Below are 20,538 nucleotides of genomic sequence, written 5' to 3'. Positions count from 1 at the left end.
AAGGCCATAGGGAGGATTCAGCAATGAGTGGAACAATATTGAGATTTATTACAATATGATAGAACAAATTTTACATTTTGGCCCCATTATGACCTTCAACGTGTCAAAACTGCTTACTTTTTGCAAATGAACTATACCAATGTTCTAGAGAGCTTCAGAAGATGGCAATCATTGATGACTTCCTTGCGATCACGCCTGCAGTGTTTATCGACGCCCGGTCGGCAGGTATGCTACAACACATTTTTTTGCTGTCATCCGGCCCATTGCTTTCAGTAAATAAATAAGATGGCATTAAACTTCAATCGGAAACGTATGATGAGCCATCTCAACATCTTGTTAAATCACCTGTCCCACCCGCTATTTTCATTTTGTAGGTAATTATATTTTTTTAGTTCTTCTAATTCTTGATCTACAGATCTTTATTATATATAAATTAGTATCTTAATATTCTTCTTCCGGATCTGACGTTTGCCTTGATGTGTTTATTGCATTATTGTTTCTTCGGCACGGGCAATCGAGGAAAAATAGTTAGTGCGATCTCTTGAGATCTCCGCCTTTTTTTCTCGTTAATCAATGTCGGGGTGAAGATAGGGCCAAGACTAAGATCTATTGGGCTATTCCAGAAAATAGATGCACACCCCCTATAGAGGAGTGCGGATATCCGGACTTTTTGTCCAATCGAGACTGTTGGAAATCCAGACTTTTAAAGTGTCCAAAGGTAAAAATATCCGGTACAAAAATAGTTCAACATCAGAAATCCTCAATTTAAGAGTTCATTTTGGACATTTCCGTGATTTTTCCTTCATTTAGTTGGATTTCCAAGCTTTTTCAAGTGATATTGGCAACTGGAATTCCAGTCGTTTTCAGAAAGCAGACTTGGAAATCCGGACATTTCTTTGATTGAAAATTTACTCCTCTATAGGGGGTGTGAAATTATTTTCTGGAATAGCCCAATTGTCACAAGCACTTCCATCTATCATAATAGCATGTAGCACACTAGCATTGGGTTCGGTTTTCTCGTGCGTCAACGCGTTACGTCGATTTGATGTGATTCAAGACTGCCGATTGGTTACAACGGTTGAAATGACGTCACAATGACGTCATGCGTTACATACCAGGTGCACGTGCGACTATATAACCCTGTCTATTGCATCCATGAACATGATCAATAAATAATCAAACTTTTTCACCAGGATCGTCGTCGCAAATAATAAAGGAGACAAGTAGAAAAAGTGATCCCGCCTGGGAATCGAACACAGGACCTTAGGTTTACGTGACCTGTGCCTTAACCACTTGGCCACGGGAGCTACGGTACATGATTAGGCTATTTGAAATTCTAACCCATAAGCGGTCACTTAATGATCAATAAAGTACTAGTACATAGTGCCAAAAGTTATCGAGTGATGTGTTTGAACCGCATTATTTGTCTATCCCCCGAAGATCTGTCTGTTTATCTTTTTGCGTTTCTGCAATGCAATGAGAAGGCAGTCAAATGTATAGAAGTGAGCTGAATATGAATGCGGTACTAGTATATTCAATGTCAAATTTTATTCCTGATGAGACAAAAATAGCATCCAAAAATCTTGCTATTCACTGTATACAAATTACAAGTCCCAATTATATTACCTTCTTCGCTTCAGGCGGCTCACACTGCATCACCTTACCACACCTTAGCATCCGACCCCAAAGCAACTGTAAGTGCCCAGGTTAAAACAATTCATGGTTAACCTACATTGACGATTTGACGCCGTTTCAATTTTGACTTGTAGTAGTAATAATAAATTGTAATAATAACAGTAATACGTGTATCAGTCGAACGGTTAATGACCTAGTATTTAACAGGCTGGAAAAATAATAAGAGCAAACATAAAAATGAAGAAAAAAAATGCCTGCATGTACATTTGTAAAGCTAACAAATAATGACCAGGTGCTAATGGCAAATTTGGTTAACCCTCGCTCTGCTGAATCATATATCGTTTAACGAAAAGAACCGAGGGAAAGAATCACAAGTTTCAGTTTAAGAGATGCAAGTGGGTGCACTGCGTATGACGTCATAATGCAACTCTTGATCGGTCAAGTGGACATTTGACTCGAATGCACACTCACACTCGCGCTGGGATATGACTAGACATCCATCCGTATTGTCCATCTACTTCACCTCTTTTACTCGTTAATATTGACCAGGTGTTGATTGGCTAATAATATACCACCTGGTATTAGGTCATAGTCAATGCTGACAAATTTCTCTCATTGTCACGTGTAAAAACATTTAGAACTGTTGTTCTTCTGATCCCTGAGGATGATATCTCCAGAGGGGGTCAGATTACGTGGGTGGGCAGTGGCAGAAATATTATATTATTTTGACAGAGTCAGAGTAAACATGGTAAATAATATTCTGACTGATTATCGCAAGCAAAATATCTGAAACAAAAATAATACGCGGGTATTAGCCTTTCTTTGGCTATAAAGCCCATCTCTATTTTTTCTCACGTCGTTTTTGATAGGGCTGAACAAAGGTAGAATAGTACTATGACCCTGTCTGTCCATGTTTAGGTTCACCTTATACAATGTACCCCAAGAATTGGTTCAATCCGATGAATCGGATTTAAGTTTTCCGACTTGTGGCGGCCGTGTAAGCCCATCCAATTTAAAGCGGAATTCCTATCTTGCAGCAAGCTTATACCCGTGAGCTTACGGTATATTTAATCGCGACAGTTACTTACCCTAATTTCGTATTTGCCGCATATTCAGACAAGTTTTGGAACATGAACTTCAATTTTATCAATTTGTTTATTATAACGGTACGATATCAGTTTAATTTATGGTGAACTGAATGGTTGAATAAGTAAGGAGGAAAATAAAGACAAATTAAAGGTGAAAAGAAAAATGGATCCCAGTGCAACGATACAATTTTTTCCTTTTCCTTTGAATATATTGCAAAAAGGTAACGACTTTTGATCCTTTAACTCACAATATTCTGTATATTAAAGTTGCGACGTAGGCCTACATATTTAGGGAAAGCAAATGAATTGGATATTTATTTGCATGTGAAGTATAAAATTAAATTTCGAACAAAAATTTCGAAATTTTTCCCAGGTGTCAAGGGGATGCGGAGGTGGACATTAACTGTCTTTAGAAATAACATCCAACGTTAAAATAAAATTTGTTTTTGACATTGATGTTATGAAAACTTCGCACTGCTTTTATACTTACAAACAGTTTCCGTATAGACAGTTTCCGACGCTCCTGGCAAAAGTCAAAATAATATTTAGATTTTAAGCACGGTCTTCACCGTATGAACTCCCGACGTATAAATCGAGTTGGGCTATTCCAGTTGAAATCCATACACCCCCGATGGAAAACTTCGCCTTAATCTCCCACGCAGGGGGTGTAGATTTCAAACGGAGTCACCCATCCAGGTAAGCCCATTTGAAATTCACACTCCCTGTGTGCAAGATTAAGGTCATGTCTTCTATAGGGGGTATGGATTTTAACTGGAATAGCCCATCGTACCTTCCATGGCAGAAACATTACTCGTTGATGGTCGATAAACGTCCCAATAAATCGGACTTAGTCACCGGTCAGTTCTACAGCATAGATATCCATGGCTAACGATGGTTAACTATGGAAACATGTTAAAGGACATCAAGAAAATTTTTTAAGTTATTTATTTTGAGCTCTTTCGAGACGAGTAATGGATATATTCTGTAGATTTAAGGTTTTGTCTGTGACTGCTAATGTGAGGCCGTCGTAGGTCGTACGGGGCTCAAACTCGGTGGGTGGGTGTAGTTCTGTCCTGGCAAGAAGAAGTTTATGTTCGTTAAGTCATCCGACCCCAGGGCCCCTCCAAGGGGTCATTTGAGGTCAAATGACTAAAAACTGTCATATGGGCATGAAACTAGGTCCTACGGGACTCAAACTCGGTGGGTGGGTGTAGTTCTGTCCTGGCAAGAAGATGTTCATGTTCGTTAAGTCATCCGACCCCGGGGCCCCCTCCCAGGGGTCATTTGAGGTAAAATGACTAAAAACTGTCATATGGGCATGAAACTAGGTCGTACGGGGCTCAAACTCGGTGGGTGGGTGTAGTTCTGTCCTGTCAAGAAGATGTTTATGTTCGTTTTAAAGTCATCTGACACCGGGGTCCGCTCCCAGGGGTCATCTGAGGTCAAATTACTAAAAAGTGTCGTATGGGCATGAAACTTGGTAGGTACAGTCAACATTTAAAACAACATTTTGAAGGTAATTTTGGGGTCATCCAAGGTCACCACAGGTCATCTGAGGTCAAATTAGTAAAAACTCATATATGGGCATGAAACTTGGTGGGTACAGTCAACATTTAGAGTTATAAGTTTAGATCATTTTGGGGTCATCCAAGGTCACCCAGGGGTCATCTGAGGTCAAATTACTAAAACTGTCGTATGGGCATGAAACTTGGTGGGTACAGTTAACATTTAGAGCCAAATTTTGGAAGGTCATTTTGGGGTCGCCAGGGGTCATCTGAGGTCAAATTAGTAAAAACTGTCATATGGGCATGTCACCATCAGCCTGGTAATCGCGCCCAGGCGAGAACCGCCAAATATGGTAACCGCCTAGTCTATTTTAAAACTGATGCATCAATGACTATGTTCATCATGTCATTATTGTATCATTCTCACATACATTAGGAAATGAATTTGGAGAATAGAGGCCTTGTATGTGACATATCATCCCGTAAATATGGCGGACTACTCAAATGCATTCAACAAAAGCATGATTGCAATCAAATAGGTTGATGACAACATTTGATTGAATGGACTGCACTCCGCCATAACTACGGTGAAGGACACCGGCTCAAATCCTTTGTTTGGAGCCAATCGATAATTTCATGCAGGGCCTCTATACTTTCTGTTAATAAAATACTATTCTGACCTCACACTCCAGTAATTTCAGATCATTGAGCTCAGTAACACATCAAAGAATGTCTTCCAATTCATGAAAACAAATAGATAATCTGCATATCGGATTAAAAGCTTGAGGCATTTCAATTGCAAGGCCCATTACTTATACACCAACAACAACATAGGCCTACAAGTGTATATAATGTAGCATGTGCACACATTATCATGTTGTGGATGGTGAATCAAGCTGCAGTGCCTACCCATTCCCAAATAAATGCAGTGACCAACCGGTGTTCACTCATGATTGACGTACTGATCATTATTTTGGCAATTTGGGAGGGGGTGGGTTCAAAATTACCCCATAGGATTATACGGGGGTAAAAATTTCAAATTGCTCAAATACCCCTTTCAAATATATCAAATTATTTAAATAAATAAATAAATAAATAAATAAATAAATAAATAAATAAATGAAAAAAAATGAACAAATTGTAGCGTAGCATTAAAATCATAATAACCATTGCTGGCAGGCGGATTCGAACCAACGATATTGACATTACCAGCCTGATGCTCTAACACTGAGCTATGCCATCATCTTGTAATGAGGGTCGAGTTTTTAGCGTATACAGTGTTTGTCTGTGTAATGCCGCCTTGTGAAATAAATAAATATAAAGTCTCAATTTTAAATTTAAATTTATTTGATAAATTTCTAACCTATATTTTCTTTAGAGCAGGGACAAATATTTCCCCTTTTATCCAATTTGGCCGCTAAATAAGAATCTACTTCTTTTATTACTGATTTAATTCCGCGATTTGTTCCATTCAGCAATATCAAAGATTAATGTCAAGCATCTCACGACAGCTATTTAGTTGGTTTAGTGGTTTTGCACAGTGCTTTTTAACCGGGAGGTACCGAGATCGATTCCCACCTCTGCCTGCAATTTTTTTTCAAGACTAGGAAATAATACCCTGACATTCGCCGCTGACATTCGTACTGCAGAGTTGTAACTTGTTAAATTTTGCTCCTTCCGTAAAAGGGTACATTATTTTAGCATTACATTATTTTTTTTTTCACATTGCTGGTATTAAATATCAAATGGTCATAATTGGCGGTCACTTCAAATCATCGCCAACTGAACGAGGTTCAGGAATGTCCTCTCATTGTTAATTGTTGGTTAACCCACCACTTGAACAGGATTTAACCAAAGCAAACAAAGACTTAAGCTTTTTTACGAATGCTATACATAAGTACATAAGCTTATTTTCCTCTTCAACAATAGGATTAAAGATTGGTGCTTGACTGGAATTACGTGTCATTGGTTATTGTTATTAAAAAGGCAATAAGGAGTGTAATTGCAATATTTCCTCTGAATAGGAAAGAATCTCTACATCGAACCATGGATGCTGGTGGTTCGAATTAAGCCCAATCCTGACTCCACTTCGCAGCGGTATGCGATGCTGCGATGCTTTTCAAACATCTCAGCATCCCGCGATGAAATTAAAATGTACAGGTGGAGTCAGTATCGGGCTTTAGGAATAAAACCCCAATTCGAAATGATGCGCTTGAGATCGAGAATTCAACAATATAAATAATGGTAGCTCTATTATAATACACATTAATGATAAAATTCCAAAATATAATACGTTTTCTGTCTTTGCTTGTCACGTGGTAGGCCTATGTTGAAGTTGCGATTATATTTTTAAATAAGTTTCAAATGAATAACAACAAGACAAGTGGACGAGTGGTCTAAGGCGCTAGGCTCATAGAGTACTAAGCGTTGCGCCGTGAGTTCGAACCCCGCCTCTGCCAAACTTTAAAAGAAGTGAATTAAAATTTGACTTTTTTTAATTTCATATTTGGGAAATGTGACTGGGAGAATTTATGTATGGTGTGGAGTGGTGTGATAGGGCATGTACTTTAACTGGCCGGCGCGGTCCGGTGACTAAGTCTTTATTGGGCGTTTTATCGGCAGTCAACGAGTAATGTGAAGAGTTTGGTTCCAAAATCACTATGGACCACAATGGCCTCATCCCAATGCCATAGTTCAATAACCTCAATTAAACAACCATTGAGCAAAATTTGACCTCAAGCTGCGGAGTATGAGTTTGTGTACCCAAATTTTCAAAGGTCATTCAATGAATGTGCAACTGTATTGGGGTTAAAGAACTGTGCCCTGATAGATGAGCATGTTGTGGATCCTAGTGAATGCGCTCCAAAGGCTGCTTTGTGTAGTCCAATTCATTTGAAGATATTCCTAAGAGTATACAGTAGGCCTACCTTGCCAATCTAATAACATTGGTGCACAATTTTTTGAAAAAAAAAAAAAAATAATTGCAAATCTCTTTAACCTCCCACGTGCAAATAAGAAAATAATAATAATAATAATAATAATAATTTATTCTTATATAGCGCATTACATCAAAGACCACAAGGCGCTTTACAATTAAAACATGTGTACGTAAAAACAAAATACCCATTAAAATATAAATATACATCATTAAAAAAATTAGAAACAAATGAAATAGGCACACGATGAACATTGCACGGTATTGTACGGACAAATACATGCAAAATGAGCAAAGAAACAACTAAGTGAAATGTTCAAAGTGACGGCATAAGCAATAAAGCAAAATAAGTTAAAATATTAACTTGATATAAAAGAAAACCTTTTTTTGATCCAAAAGGAGCTAAATCAAATGGCAGCCATGTTAAAACTTTGAATTGGAGAATTTTTAAGGGACAAAAAAAATGATGTTGAAAATAAACTAGAGTTACAAACATATCCATTTCAATCGATAAATGTCATTTAAACTTAATGTTAAAATATACCAGAAAAATGTGACACAAGGCAGCTATTGGATTTAGCGCATTTTGGAAATAAGCTCTTCAAATATATTTCGCATCAACTGAATCAAATAAATCGGCGCTTCCTGATTACATTGGGAATGTTTCTTCAAATTTTCCAGATGATCCGGTTTCATAAATCATAATCAACATGAATGCCAACATATGTCAGGTAAGGTTTCAAACTAACCTCAACATTTCATGTGAAAATATATGTATTGAGTTCAAAAAAATTCTATACACTTTCTCAAATAACAGAAGGTGAAGTTATTATTTTATTCGTTTGAGTATTAATGTTTTGAAGCATAAAACCGATAAAGAAAACACAATCACGCTTAATACATCACGCCGTACATTAGAGAATAAATTTGGAGCCTAAACCTTCTGATAATTACAAACACTCGCTGAGCAGCAAGACCTTCCCTCTAAGCTTTTAATCCGATAAGCTGATTATCTATTTGTTTTCATGAATAGGAAGACATTCTTTGATGTATTACTGAGCTCAATCATCTGAAATTACTGGAGCGTGAGCCACCCAGGCTGATGGCTCAGCATAGTATTTTATTGTCAGAAGGTTTTCTCCAAATGAATTTCCTAATGAGGTGCAGCCGGTCCCTGCACGGTTGAGCTTTCGTCAGCACAAGGTACATGCTTATTTCGAGCCCTGCCGAACTTATTTTTGGAGTAAAACAACAAGCTATAATTTTGTAAGTAACATGACATTGCAACAATACCACGGAAATATTTTGAATGATATTAATCTAAGCATAATTATGCAGTACAGGGGACTAACATGTAACCCGTATTCAGGAAACGGAGTTGACAACGTGTGGAGAGAAAGGTGACTGGTTCCAAGTTGAAATGTGATAAATATTTATGGCATGGATTTGGTCACTGTTGATCAGTCAGTCGCCGGTTCATAAATACTGAATAATTTAGATGCCTTTGTAACATTATTAGGCCTATTAGAATAATTATGACATTGGGTAACAAATTATTTGATTGTGATATATTTAAAAAATACATTTGCAATGTGTCTGAATTCTGTGAAAAATCAATCTTAAAGATTGTGTTGAAGGAAAAGTCTAAAATTAGATTGAAAATGCAATGGAATTTAGTTTGAATTTTCAATCTTTAAGACTGATTTCTCAATCTTAATTTGGACTTTTCACTGAAAACATTATTTCGTAAGTTCTACTAAATAAAAGTTAGTAAAAACGATGTCTCGTTCTACTAATTAGTGATTTGTAAGGCATGTTTAGCGATGCTATTATATTGGTTGGGTATGCCGAACAAGTCTGCTTTACCAATGAAACTGTTCGTACGGCATACGCTTTACGAATTTCAAACCTGCCGTACTAACGTTATAAGATCGTAAAAACGATGTCTCTTTCTACTAATCTTGGTTAGTTCGACAGGCTCAACAAAGTTTAGAACTCGTTTGTCTGGTCGAACAAATCAATTGTACAAATGTGATGTACGATGGTTGTGAAAGTGGAAAACTATGCTAACAGATAATATTTCAAGTTATTTCTCTCAAAATGAGCACTAAATATTGTATTGATGGTGTAAGCTTCTTTTCTGTATGATCAGAAATGCTGTGCCACATGTGCAGTGTGCAAAGTCACAACTGCGTCACATCGCATGTATAAGCTTACAGCTTTAAGCTTACATGCGATGTGACACAGCATCATGACTTTTAGTCTTTACGACCACACTGTACATGTGGCACAGCATTTCTGATCATACAAAAAGAAGCTTACACCATCAATACAATATCTAGTGCTCATTTTGAGAGAAATAACTTGAAATATTATCTGTTAGCATAGTTTTCCACTTTCAAGTTTGTCGCTGCACAACCGCTACTCGATCAGTCGTCTGCAAGCACGAGCACATGATCGAAACAGCGGGAATGTTTAAAACATCGTAAAACCACCAGAGATTTGTAAAACCAAATGGTACAACGAGTTCGTAAACGCCGCGATGACAGCGTTTACGAACCATCGATGCTGTACTAAATGTTGCATTGTCGTAGAACTTCCAAATCCAATTGGTAGGACCTACTCCACAACTATTATTCCTTCATTTACGAGTCTCGCATACGTCTGCTTAGTATACATATATCGTAAGACATCGTAAACCTGGTAGCATGCGCTCAAGCAGTTTATTTGACTAATTTAAATTAGTAGAACACAACGAAAAACAAGCTTTTGTTTTCCTCACCACAATCTTTCCATTTAAGAGAGAATTATAAGCAACAGAATAAATCCACAGTTCCTTAACCATCCTTATAAGAGCAGATGTTGATACTCGCAGCCCGAAGTGTCTGTATCGCTTTGAGGAAATTTGTTTTGTTTGTTATGTGTTGGTTTAGTTGTTTGTTTGTTGTTTGTTATACTTTGTCTTGATGATATGGAAAGAATATATGTCGACCACTTTCAAATGTCTTCACTCTCCAGCCACCCTTTCATTGCATCTCGCTTCGTGCATAAACAATTTGTTTCAGACACTGCCTCAATTCGTCTCGGTTTGATTTGACAAACTTCAAATTCTTTCTTGCAAATCCATCTCATAATTGTTCTTGAAAGATTGAATTCAAAAATGAAGAAATATTTTTAAAATGCCAAGATGTCAGTACCTGATAGTAAACCGAACTAAGCATAAATGATCCCTCTTTATGAGGAGATCCTTAACCCTCAAGCAAGTCAAACGAACTTGCCAAAAGTTCCATCAATTATAGGGTTCAGCAAGAACTTTTGATATAATAATACAAAAATGCACCCATATTAATAGGTTATAGCAAGCCTAGTATCCATTCAGTGGTTCTTAAGCTATCTCCATATATTTGGAGAAACGACCGAAAATCTGCAAACTTTTAAAATTTTTAGTGAGCTGCACACGCTGAGTCAAAATAATCTCATCATAGCCAAACTCGCATTTCATTAACCTCCGTTCAACCATCACATCTTAAAATATGACCTCAAATTATGGAGTATGAGTTTTGTGCCCACGATATTCAAAGGTTATTCAATGAATGTACAAAGATATTGAGGTTGAAGAACTTTGTACTGGTAGACGCGAATGTTTGAGATCAGTCGTGTACGGACCCGTACTCATGGTACCTGGGACCACCGTACCTCTTTTACCTGTCAGTTAAGACTTCCTTTGTGTCTCGCTATTTAAAGATGGCTATTCCAATCGAATCCATACACCCCCTGTAGAAGAAATAACCTTAATTTTCCACACAGGAGTATATGAATTTCATAGGGGGTTACCTGATTGGGCAACTCCAGTTGAAATATACACCCCCTGTGTGTGAGATTAAGGTCATGTCTTCCATAGGGGGTGTATGGACTTCAATTGGAATAGCCCAAGTAAGATTTCGCCTGTCAATAAAATATTTTGTGTCAAATTTAAATTTCATGAGATGACAAATTTGTAACTTGATGATTTCTGTCCATTTTTTTATATTAGAAGTGAACTTTGTTGTCACGCATTTAGCTCCAGGGTATTATAATTATACGAGGATTGATTCTGTTGGAAAACTTTGAACTCAGAATTTGATATTGTGTGACTTTATTTTACAATTTGAATAAAAAAGAGAGCATTTCAAAGTGACAAAATAGACCTTTTTTCTCGAAACACGCTAATTATGGGTTCGAATGTGAGTGTTGATCTGTCACGCTATAAAGAGCCCATTAAAATACACTATGGACCACAATGGCCTCATCCCAATGGCGTAGTTCAATAACCTCAATTAAACAATCATAGTGCAAAATTTGACCTCAAGTTTCAGAGTATGAGTTTTTGTACCCAAATTTTCAAAAGTCATTCAATGAATGTGCAAATGTATTGGGGTTAAAGAACTGTGCCTTGACAGATGAGCATGCTGTGGATCCTGGTGGTAGCCGGCAGGAGGCTGGAGGAGGAAATAGCCCAAATTTGTCACTCAGTTTTGAAATGATACTTTTTTTTCATTCAATTCTGTAGGGCCTATAACTTGGGGGGAATAAAGTCGCATCTTGCCAAATGAGGTATCAAAATACGCAGAACAAGATTTTTAATATCAATCTATCATGTCTATAAGGATTACTTTATGGTACTTTAAGATTAAAGGGGCATTTCGTGATCCACAGCCTCATCCCCCCACTTTTCCCAAAAAATGTTGAGATTTTTACACCACTGGATACCTCTGGCTACATAATGTTTATGTACTAAATATTTCTTGCAGATTAATTCGTTTAGCAAAAATATCGCCAAATTTGAATTTCGTTCTGGTGCACCAGAACGAAATTACAACATATTGTCTATGGAGCAGTGTAATACACATAATCATGCATAACTCGCAAACGCAAAAACTGAAATTTTGGAAATAAGCTTTTTCGTGGATATCTACTGAAAAATGTCATACAACAGGATGCTAGGATCACGAAATCTTCCTTTAAGTGTCTTTAGACATTGCTTTTGTTTTAAATGTTCGGGTAGTTTTTGTGCGCATGTGCATGAACTATATAAGTTGGCTTAGCTTTTAAAGTGCAACAACGAAGGTAACCCTCAGATAGATTTAAAAAGTTTACATTTTAAATTCTAAACCATCATCATTCCCGTCATCATGACGACTTTTGAACAATCCGTGCATGGTTTTAGCATCATGGTAGTGCATCATTTCCATGTCATATCTCCTACGTTTGTTTATATTCTCTTGTCTATCCACATAAGTTCATCTTTCATCTCCATTGCCTTCAGGCAACCCACTGATTGACACTGATACGCCAAGTATCCGAGATATCACAAAACTTCTCTTGATAAGTTCAGTGTCATGGTTGCGCTGTGTCAATATAATGTTCATCTTTATCATGTTTATGTGGTTCAGATGAATGCATGATTACATAGCATTATGTCATGTATGCAGAATGGCAATTTTATACAAGGCGAGTCTGAAAGAACTGTCCTCCTCTCCCCTCCTCCTGCTAAAAGTACATTCTAAAAATACTAAAAATTATGTCCCGTCCAACATGTGCAGATAAACTTCACGAACCTAAGCTTTACTAAAATTAATCAGCTTCCACGTGCTTTTTGAATTTTGAATTGACCTTTCTTCCTGAACTATGTTGATTTTAACAAACAAACAAGTACAGTCTTAAAAAAGATAAGATGGTTTATGGTTTGTAATACTGAATCCGTGGATGGGATTGAAATTTGAAAAGTGTTTCCTAAAGATGTCAGGATTAATCAACGTAGTTCATTATCTATCTCCAACCCAGCAAACACAAACACGTTTTAAAAACGTTTTAAATAAGTTATATTTTGGCTTTTGGTTTAGGTAAAAACGTTTTCATAACATTAAAATGTCGGGTTATATAAAGGTCATGAAAACGTTTTAAAACGTTTTATATGAAAACACACTACTACAATATTTTTAAAATGTTTTTGAAAATGTTCTTGTAAACTATTGCCAACTATTTTGTCAACACCTAAATAACACTATGTTAAAATATTTGCACTCAGCAAACACAGAAATGTTCTCAAAATGTTTTATTCAACAGACCATCATAAAATTTTGATTGCTCAATAAAGATGAACCGCGAAAGTCCACAAACCGCGAAACCCGGGGAAAATAATTTGTAATAACGGTTGATGGACTTTGGCGGTTTGGTGGAATTTCGTGGTTTTATTTTTCATCGGATTTCGCGGTTGGTGGACTTAATTCGCGGTTGGTGGACTTTCGCGCTTCTTCTTTATTGAGCAATATAGATTGTCTGTGGCTAAAAAAAATCAGGTCCTACTCGTCGGACTGCCAAATTCAGCAAGACGGACTCAATGCTGACGTCATAATCAATCCATGGTGACGGTGACCTGTTGTTGATATGCGAGTCTAGAAAGTGTCACAAAATATGAGTTCGGGCCCGTGAAAATTGATGAGAGCCCGTATATTTTAACCCCAAGTCCTGAATGGCCCTTAAAGACTTCGGTTCATGATTTCGAGCACTGTCTGACATTCAAACAATTACACTGTTGGTTAAAATGACTATAGTTGTAATGCTCTTACCACAATGCAGATTGTGAATAACAAATATAAACCAGTTTTGACTGTTAGAAACTAAAACTCGATCCTATTCCCACGACATGAATCAAAATGTTCATAACAACAAAACATGGTCTGGTTATCGTAACTTCACATTCGACTAAATATAAATCACGAACAGGATGTTCAATTTGAAGTTCAAATTATTTTTAAATGTTCCATGCATGTTCAAACTTTAAAAAATTGGACTGCATATCATATTTGCAATCGTTAGTGATAAGCGACTGATTTCATATTTAGAACAATGAATGAGATTGTACTATATAAAAGTTGTTGGCCTCAGAAGCAACGATCACATTCATTGGTCAATTTCATTGGCTCACTATCGCCGACGACGCAAATGCAGTAGTATAAACTCAAGTTATTTGGCACTCAAATCGCAGACCCTTTCTAGGGCTAGTGCTTAGTGCAATCTCTAGTGCAATCTCAGATCTGGAACACGGTCATTTAGTTATTTGCATGGTTCATTAAAAGTCTCTTGAATATACCCCTCCTTGAATATACCCCTAATAATAGTAATATTACCAAATGACACCAGACATGCTGGACGAGACTAAAAATCTTCATCAAATGTTTACTATAATTTGAATATAATTACATTAAGACCTACAAACATGATCACAATTGGGCTATTGGGCAGATTTTGGAAGGTGGTATTGGACCGGGGGCCTTGAAAAATATTAGTTTGGGAAGTGACACGCAGACTCTGGAAAATCATTTCTACAGTCCATGGGACATTTAAGTTGAGTTCTAGAAAGCAAACAACACTTGTCTACTTTTGAGGTGAAAGTTGCCCAAATGCGCCCAATTCATGTAATGTTATGTGTTTTTGTCTCACGGCTTCCTCGCTTCGCTATAGTATTATCATTATGGCCCTACCCAAATTCCTAAAAATGCACCCAAAACCGTGACACATACCCGTATAAAACAGGGAGATCCCCCTGCTGCAGGGGAAATGGCCTAGTTTAAAGTCACGTTCATACGAGGAAATGTAAGTCACGTCCTCAAATCATTATTAGCATGACAACTTTAGTGCAATTTGCTCGGGAGTTTGCTTGAGGTGATACACTGCAAAAAAAAGTGTTCTGAATTAGAACACTAAAAATTGTAACACTTATTGAACATATAAAAGTGTACTGATTGTGAACACCAAGTGTTTCAGACTTTAACACAACAGTATAATTTGTGAACACGTGTGTTCACCTTTTGAACACATGATGTTAACATATTGTCGTCATTTTGTGAACATGGTGTGTTCATGTTTTGAACACCTAATGTTAAAACTTTGAACACAAAGTGTTCCAAATCCTAACACATTTACATGTTCAATGCCATGTAACACTTTAAGAACACATTTACATGTTCAAAATCAAATGTGTTCAGCTTTAGAACACTTGTGTTCTAATCATTTAGAACACTTGTGTTCTAATCTTTGAAACACCGAGATGTGTTCACAAATGTCATACACTTAGTGTTCTAGTCTGGAACATATGACACTTAGGCCTACATGTTCAATAAGTGTTACAAAAAGGGATGCAATACGGCTACGCAAAGCAAGATACAATGGGTCAATGTATAAATGTACACCTTTGTCCGAAATTTAATTGTAGGCCTAACAACAGACTCAGTAGTAAATTACAGCAAACCTAGGCCTATGCATGTTTGACGAGTGCAACATCGCAATTACATCTGATTCCATCATGCATGCCATGGCATGAAATCGACCCGCATACTGACCAGTTGTAAGACACACTCGTCAGAGGTTTAGGCCTACATTATTGGTCCTATTAGGCCTATAGATATCAAACAGATTTGCACATTGTCTGTCTGACCATGTGACTATTGCATGGTCATGATTGATAAGCTTACTGCGCATTCATTAAAATGCACTAAAACCACGCAATACAAAAACGATGAATTTACATTTTTAGTCTCATTGTTCTATGATATGTGGAGAACACGTTCGATACATTTGTTTTTAAATAAAATGGTATTTTGTGGGTAAAATCTCACCTCCAAATCCCCGCCCAAATCACGGTTTCTCACTACGATGACATCGTATGTTCTATGAACGGTGCAACGACGCATGCGTGGCCCAGCACGTGGTAAATATAGCCTACATACATACAGTGTTCAAAACGAACACATTACATGTTCATTCAGTGTAAAAGTTGTGAACACCTGAGCTGTAGGCCTACAACACGATTTTATGGGCGTGCACCCAGAGTTATTTGGAGTGTACGGTACCGGGGTACGGTATAGGCCTAAATTTCAATATTCGACGTAAGCCTACCCCTATAATAGGCCTATTGTCAAGTATTTTTCTATAAACCGCAAAATGTTCAACATGTTCAATGTTCTTTCATTCCGTGCAAGCTGCAGGCCTGTGTAAAATAAAGTGAGAACAACTGATGATCTCCATAAATAATAGGCCTAGTAACCAATTGGTTTTACAATCAGGCGAGCATTTTATGCTATGCCTATAATAGTGTTGTGAAAATTGTAGATTAAACATACAGTGTTCACAGGCCTCGAAATAAGCCAGAATTTCTGAGGGCCTTTTGGGCCCTCGATCTAAAATGTTTGAGGGCCTTCACAAATTTTTGTGGGCCCGAATTTAGGTTATTGGGTTTAACCTATGAACCCCACAAATTAGTGAGAAAAATGGTAAATTTTTCGTGGGCCATTTGGGCCTGCCAGATGTACCTTTTGCGGGCCCTCACTGATTTTCGGGGCCGAGGGCCCTTGGGCCCTCCTTATTTCGAGGCCTGAGTGTTCATTTTATGAACATTTAGTGAATGATCAAACACTATGTGTTTAAAAGTTTCCTCTGACGTTATGTTACGAACACTAAGCATTACAAAAGTGAATGCTGTATGTCAAATAGGCCTATGTCGAATTTGAACAGGTGGTGTTCTAATGCTGAACATTTCAAACACTATGTGTTAAAAGTTTCCTCTGATATTATGTTACGGACACTAAGCATTCTGAAATTGAATACAGTATGTCAAAATTTGAACAGGTGGTGTTCTAATTTGAACAGGTGGTGTTCTAATGCTGAACACTTCAAACACTATGTGTTTAAAAGTTTCCTCTGACGTTATGTTACGAACACTAAGCATTATGGTTACGAACACCAAGCATTATGAAATTGAATACAGTGTGTCAAATTTTGCACAGGTGGTGTTCAAATGTTGAACACTTTTTTTTGCAGTGTACTTAGTACAGTATCCATTCCAGTCGTTTTAAATTAGTTCCAATTTGTCCACGTTTATTCACATTTGATTGATTGATGATCGGAACTTTTTAACAATATGCAGCTGTATTTGTTTTGTCAAAAACATGAAAACTCAAGACGTTATACCAGAGAGAGAAATGCTTTAACCCTGTTAACGTCTCGGTATTTGTCAAGCCTTTGATGCGGTCGATCAAGAAGTGATGAGGATGGAACATGATGACATGATTAATATGCATTTAAAGAATCTCACTTTCCAACACTCGATCATGTCCATGGACATCCAGCTGTATTTATTTTGTCAAAACCATGAAAACTCAAAGACGCTAGTACCAGAAAGAATGCTTCAATACGTTTGGTCTCGGTATTTGGCAAGCCTTTGATGCGGTTGATGAAGAAGTGATGAGGATGGAACATGATGTCATGATTATTGATTAATATGCATTTGTGTTGCGATCAAACAAAATCAATCGGAACTCGGAAATGTTAATTTTCAGTTTCTGATTGTAAACAGCATTTACAAAGCTGCATTTTGTAGAAAATCCCATTGAAATTGAAAAACTAGCTCTAAAGATATGAGCAATTAAAGAGTTTCCAAAACAACCGGAAACAAAAGGAAATATTTCCTTTGTTTAACTATATCTCCAAATCAATATTTCCGAGTTCCGACTGATTTTGCATGCTTGATCGCATCACATTAAAGAATTTCACGTTCCATCACTAGATCATGTCCATGGACATCTTAATTTTTTTCAGTTTTTCTGAAGCTCAAATTTTGCCACAGTCTGAGATTTGTCACAACAAGACCATATTCTGAATTATTCTTTTATGCTACACTTTTGTATAATGACGACAGGCACATGTGCAGAGAGGGTTGTTTGGATTGAATGGCTAAAATAAGAATAAACTATTTTGCCGCCCATAAATGGTTTCTAAGCATTACAAAAGATGTTTTTTTAACCATCCAATTTGGGATGCGTGTAAGCAGAGAAGAGAGGTGTAAAGAAGAGGACTACGCCCAATTCTTTGGTCTAATCCGATTCAGGATGATACCAACATGATCAAGAAGCGGACTATTTACGTCACGCGTCGTGCAGGACGAACGCGATGCGCAGAATCCAACTTTTTTGCTTCCATACCAATGCACCAGTTTCTATAATAGGGACCGTAACGATTCGAGTCAATCTGGATTGAAACCGACCCATTGTTGATTCCCAGTTCAATCTTTCATCACTTCATATGAAAATTAATAACAAAATACCTCCGGTATGTTTGACCCAGGTCATATTGAGCAGCCGTTTTCTAACTTTTTTTAACTGATCCATGTTTTGAGAAAATATCGGAACGAGTAAAATGATTGTCCCCGTGACATTATGTTTTTTACCCGGGAGACCTCATAAATGATTCGTATTTTGAATGTCAATGTAGGCTATATGGCATGAGTCGGAATCAACGCTGACACCAAGCATGTGATAGCTAATGTTCCCATTGATCCATGAAAATGAGATGGAAAGCCCACTGGAAAAACTTAAAAGCCCCCAAATTCTGGATACATGTAGTTGAAAAAGCTTTGCAAGACATTGTTGCCCGACGCTATTAAAGGTGTGTGACCCCCGGGCGTGACCAGATTGTGGTCTTTAAATACATTATGTTTTGTACCCACACATTTTTACCAAGTTCTGAGGTAAATTGCTCCAGCGATTTGTATTTATAGCAAAAGTGTGTAAAACAGTACAGACCTCGACGGCGACTTCCGGGTGCCATCACCAAACTACCATCGTCGTTGGGCATTGTTGGGCAGGAAAAACCTCCTAGGTGCTTGTGGCCCCTAAACATGTTTAACATAAAACTGCCAACAGGTTACATAGGAGGTTTTGCTTTAAACATGTTCATCAGGGGCCAATGCCACATAGGAGGTTTGTCCTGCCCAACGACGCCATGTTTTTGTTCATACCGCCTAAACGAAACAAAAGGCCTAAAGTTTTACTGGTGCTTATGTTATCATACCAAAATCTGCATTTTGATCAGGTAAATTGGAGGGTGAGGCTGTTAATCTGATCAGGCACCTTTAATTGAATATATGAATACAAAACCTACCCAAGTCCATATTTTAGCCAAATTGAGTTAAGCATGGGAAATTGTTGCTATACATAGGACCCATGTCATATGTTTGAAAGAACAACTCAAATTCATCCTCTGTGTCTATTGAGCATGTGAAAAATAGCACGTATGAAAGAAACACCCAAGTCCAGGATTTGAGTCTTGAAACACAATGATTGAAATCCAGTAGGCCTATGTATAAAAGTCCACTTGTAACACATTCATTGCTAGAGAGTGACTTTTGAAAAAAAAAGGGTTTAATCAAGGAAAGTGTGTAGTGTATATTACATGTTAGTATGCTTATCAACATTATACATACCTGTGAGCTTTATTTTGTATAATCTTACTAGTGGTAATCTCATTCTAACATTGTTGTCTTTGTATATATGATTCAAAAAACCACCCAAGTCCATAATTTAAAATGAACCCCACGGACTTCCTGAAATGCTAATCGTCATACCTAATACAGCTTTTAACCCACTCATTTGCACGTAAAACTTACCGTATTGACCAGGTAAATCTAACTGAAGGGAATTAAAATGACACACATGTTTTTTTTCTCAAAATCACTTCCCATGGATTTGGGTGGGTTTTGTATTCATGTATTCAATTAATATCAAGACCAAGTAGGCTACTCCAGCTTGAATTCTTTGAATGAATATAATGAAAGCATGTCATACTTCTTAATGGTCATCTAATATTTTCAAAATAAATACGCAATATTTTTCTTATGTATACATTTTGTATGTTTATTTACTTGTCCTGCATTCGCACTATAAGCAACCAATTAGTGATGACCCTAATACTTTTGACAGCATGTTTCTATAAAGTTTCAGAACGAATAGGACACCGGGATAGGACATCATCATCAAGCTGGGGGTTCGCCTGAAGGGACAGGGGTAAATGATGAAAGCTAAATAGATCCTGGGAGCAATCGTTTACACATGTTTGATTGAAGAAGATTGAGCGAGATCCATCAAGCATCACTGAGGGAAATGCAAGGGTTTGGCTGTCCTGTGTGTACAATATAATTATTTTTTGCTATAGAACATTGTCAAGTCTAAAATGGCTATTTCTCACAGCAGCCTTTCCAGAATCCATTTTTGTTCTTTGTAGAACAATTCCACATACAGGTCGTCTCAAGAGAAACGGGTTCTAGGCAGAACCCCAACATGGTTCTTTTAACTTCTTTATGGCCTTCAGAGAACCATTTTCATGTCTAAAATGGTTCTCTTTGCAGAACCGTTTTTGAGTTGTTCATACAACTTTCAAGTTTCCTACATAGACAGAGGATAGCTCATCCCTTTGGTTGTATATACTTGGAACCACGAGCCACCTGGCACGTTCGTGCGGTGACATTAAAAATCCGTGCAGTGAGATTTTAATCCGTGCAATA

General features: G+C 37.3%; 1 protein-coding gene across 1 annotated transcript in view; it reads right to left on the bottom strand.

Annotated features, from left to right (window-relative positions):
• LOC140162740 (heparan sulfate glucosamine 3-O-sulfotransferase 1-like) overlaps positions 1 to 20,538 on the bottom strand; it is an 86,490-nt gene that overhangs the window by 35,166 nt on the left and 30,786 nt on the right. The gene's annotated exons all lie outside the window — the stretch shown is intronic.

The sequence above is a fragment of the Amphiura filiformis genome, chromosome 10 (assembly GCF_039555335.1).
Source record: "Amphiura filiformis chromosome 10, Afil_fr2py, whole genome shotgun sequence".
NCBI lineage: Eukaryota > Metazoa > Echinodermata > Ophiuroidea > Amphilepidida > Amphiuridae > Amphiura > Amphiura filiformis.
This window is presented reverse-complemented; position numbering and strand designations above follow the sequence as displayed.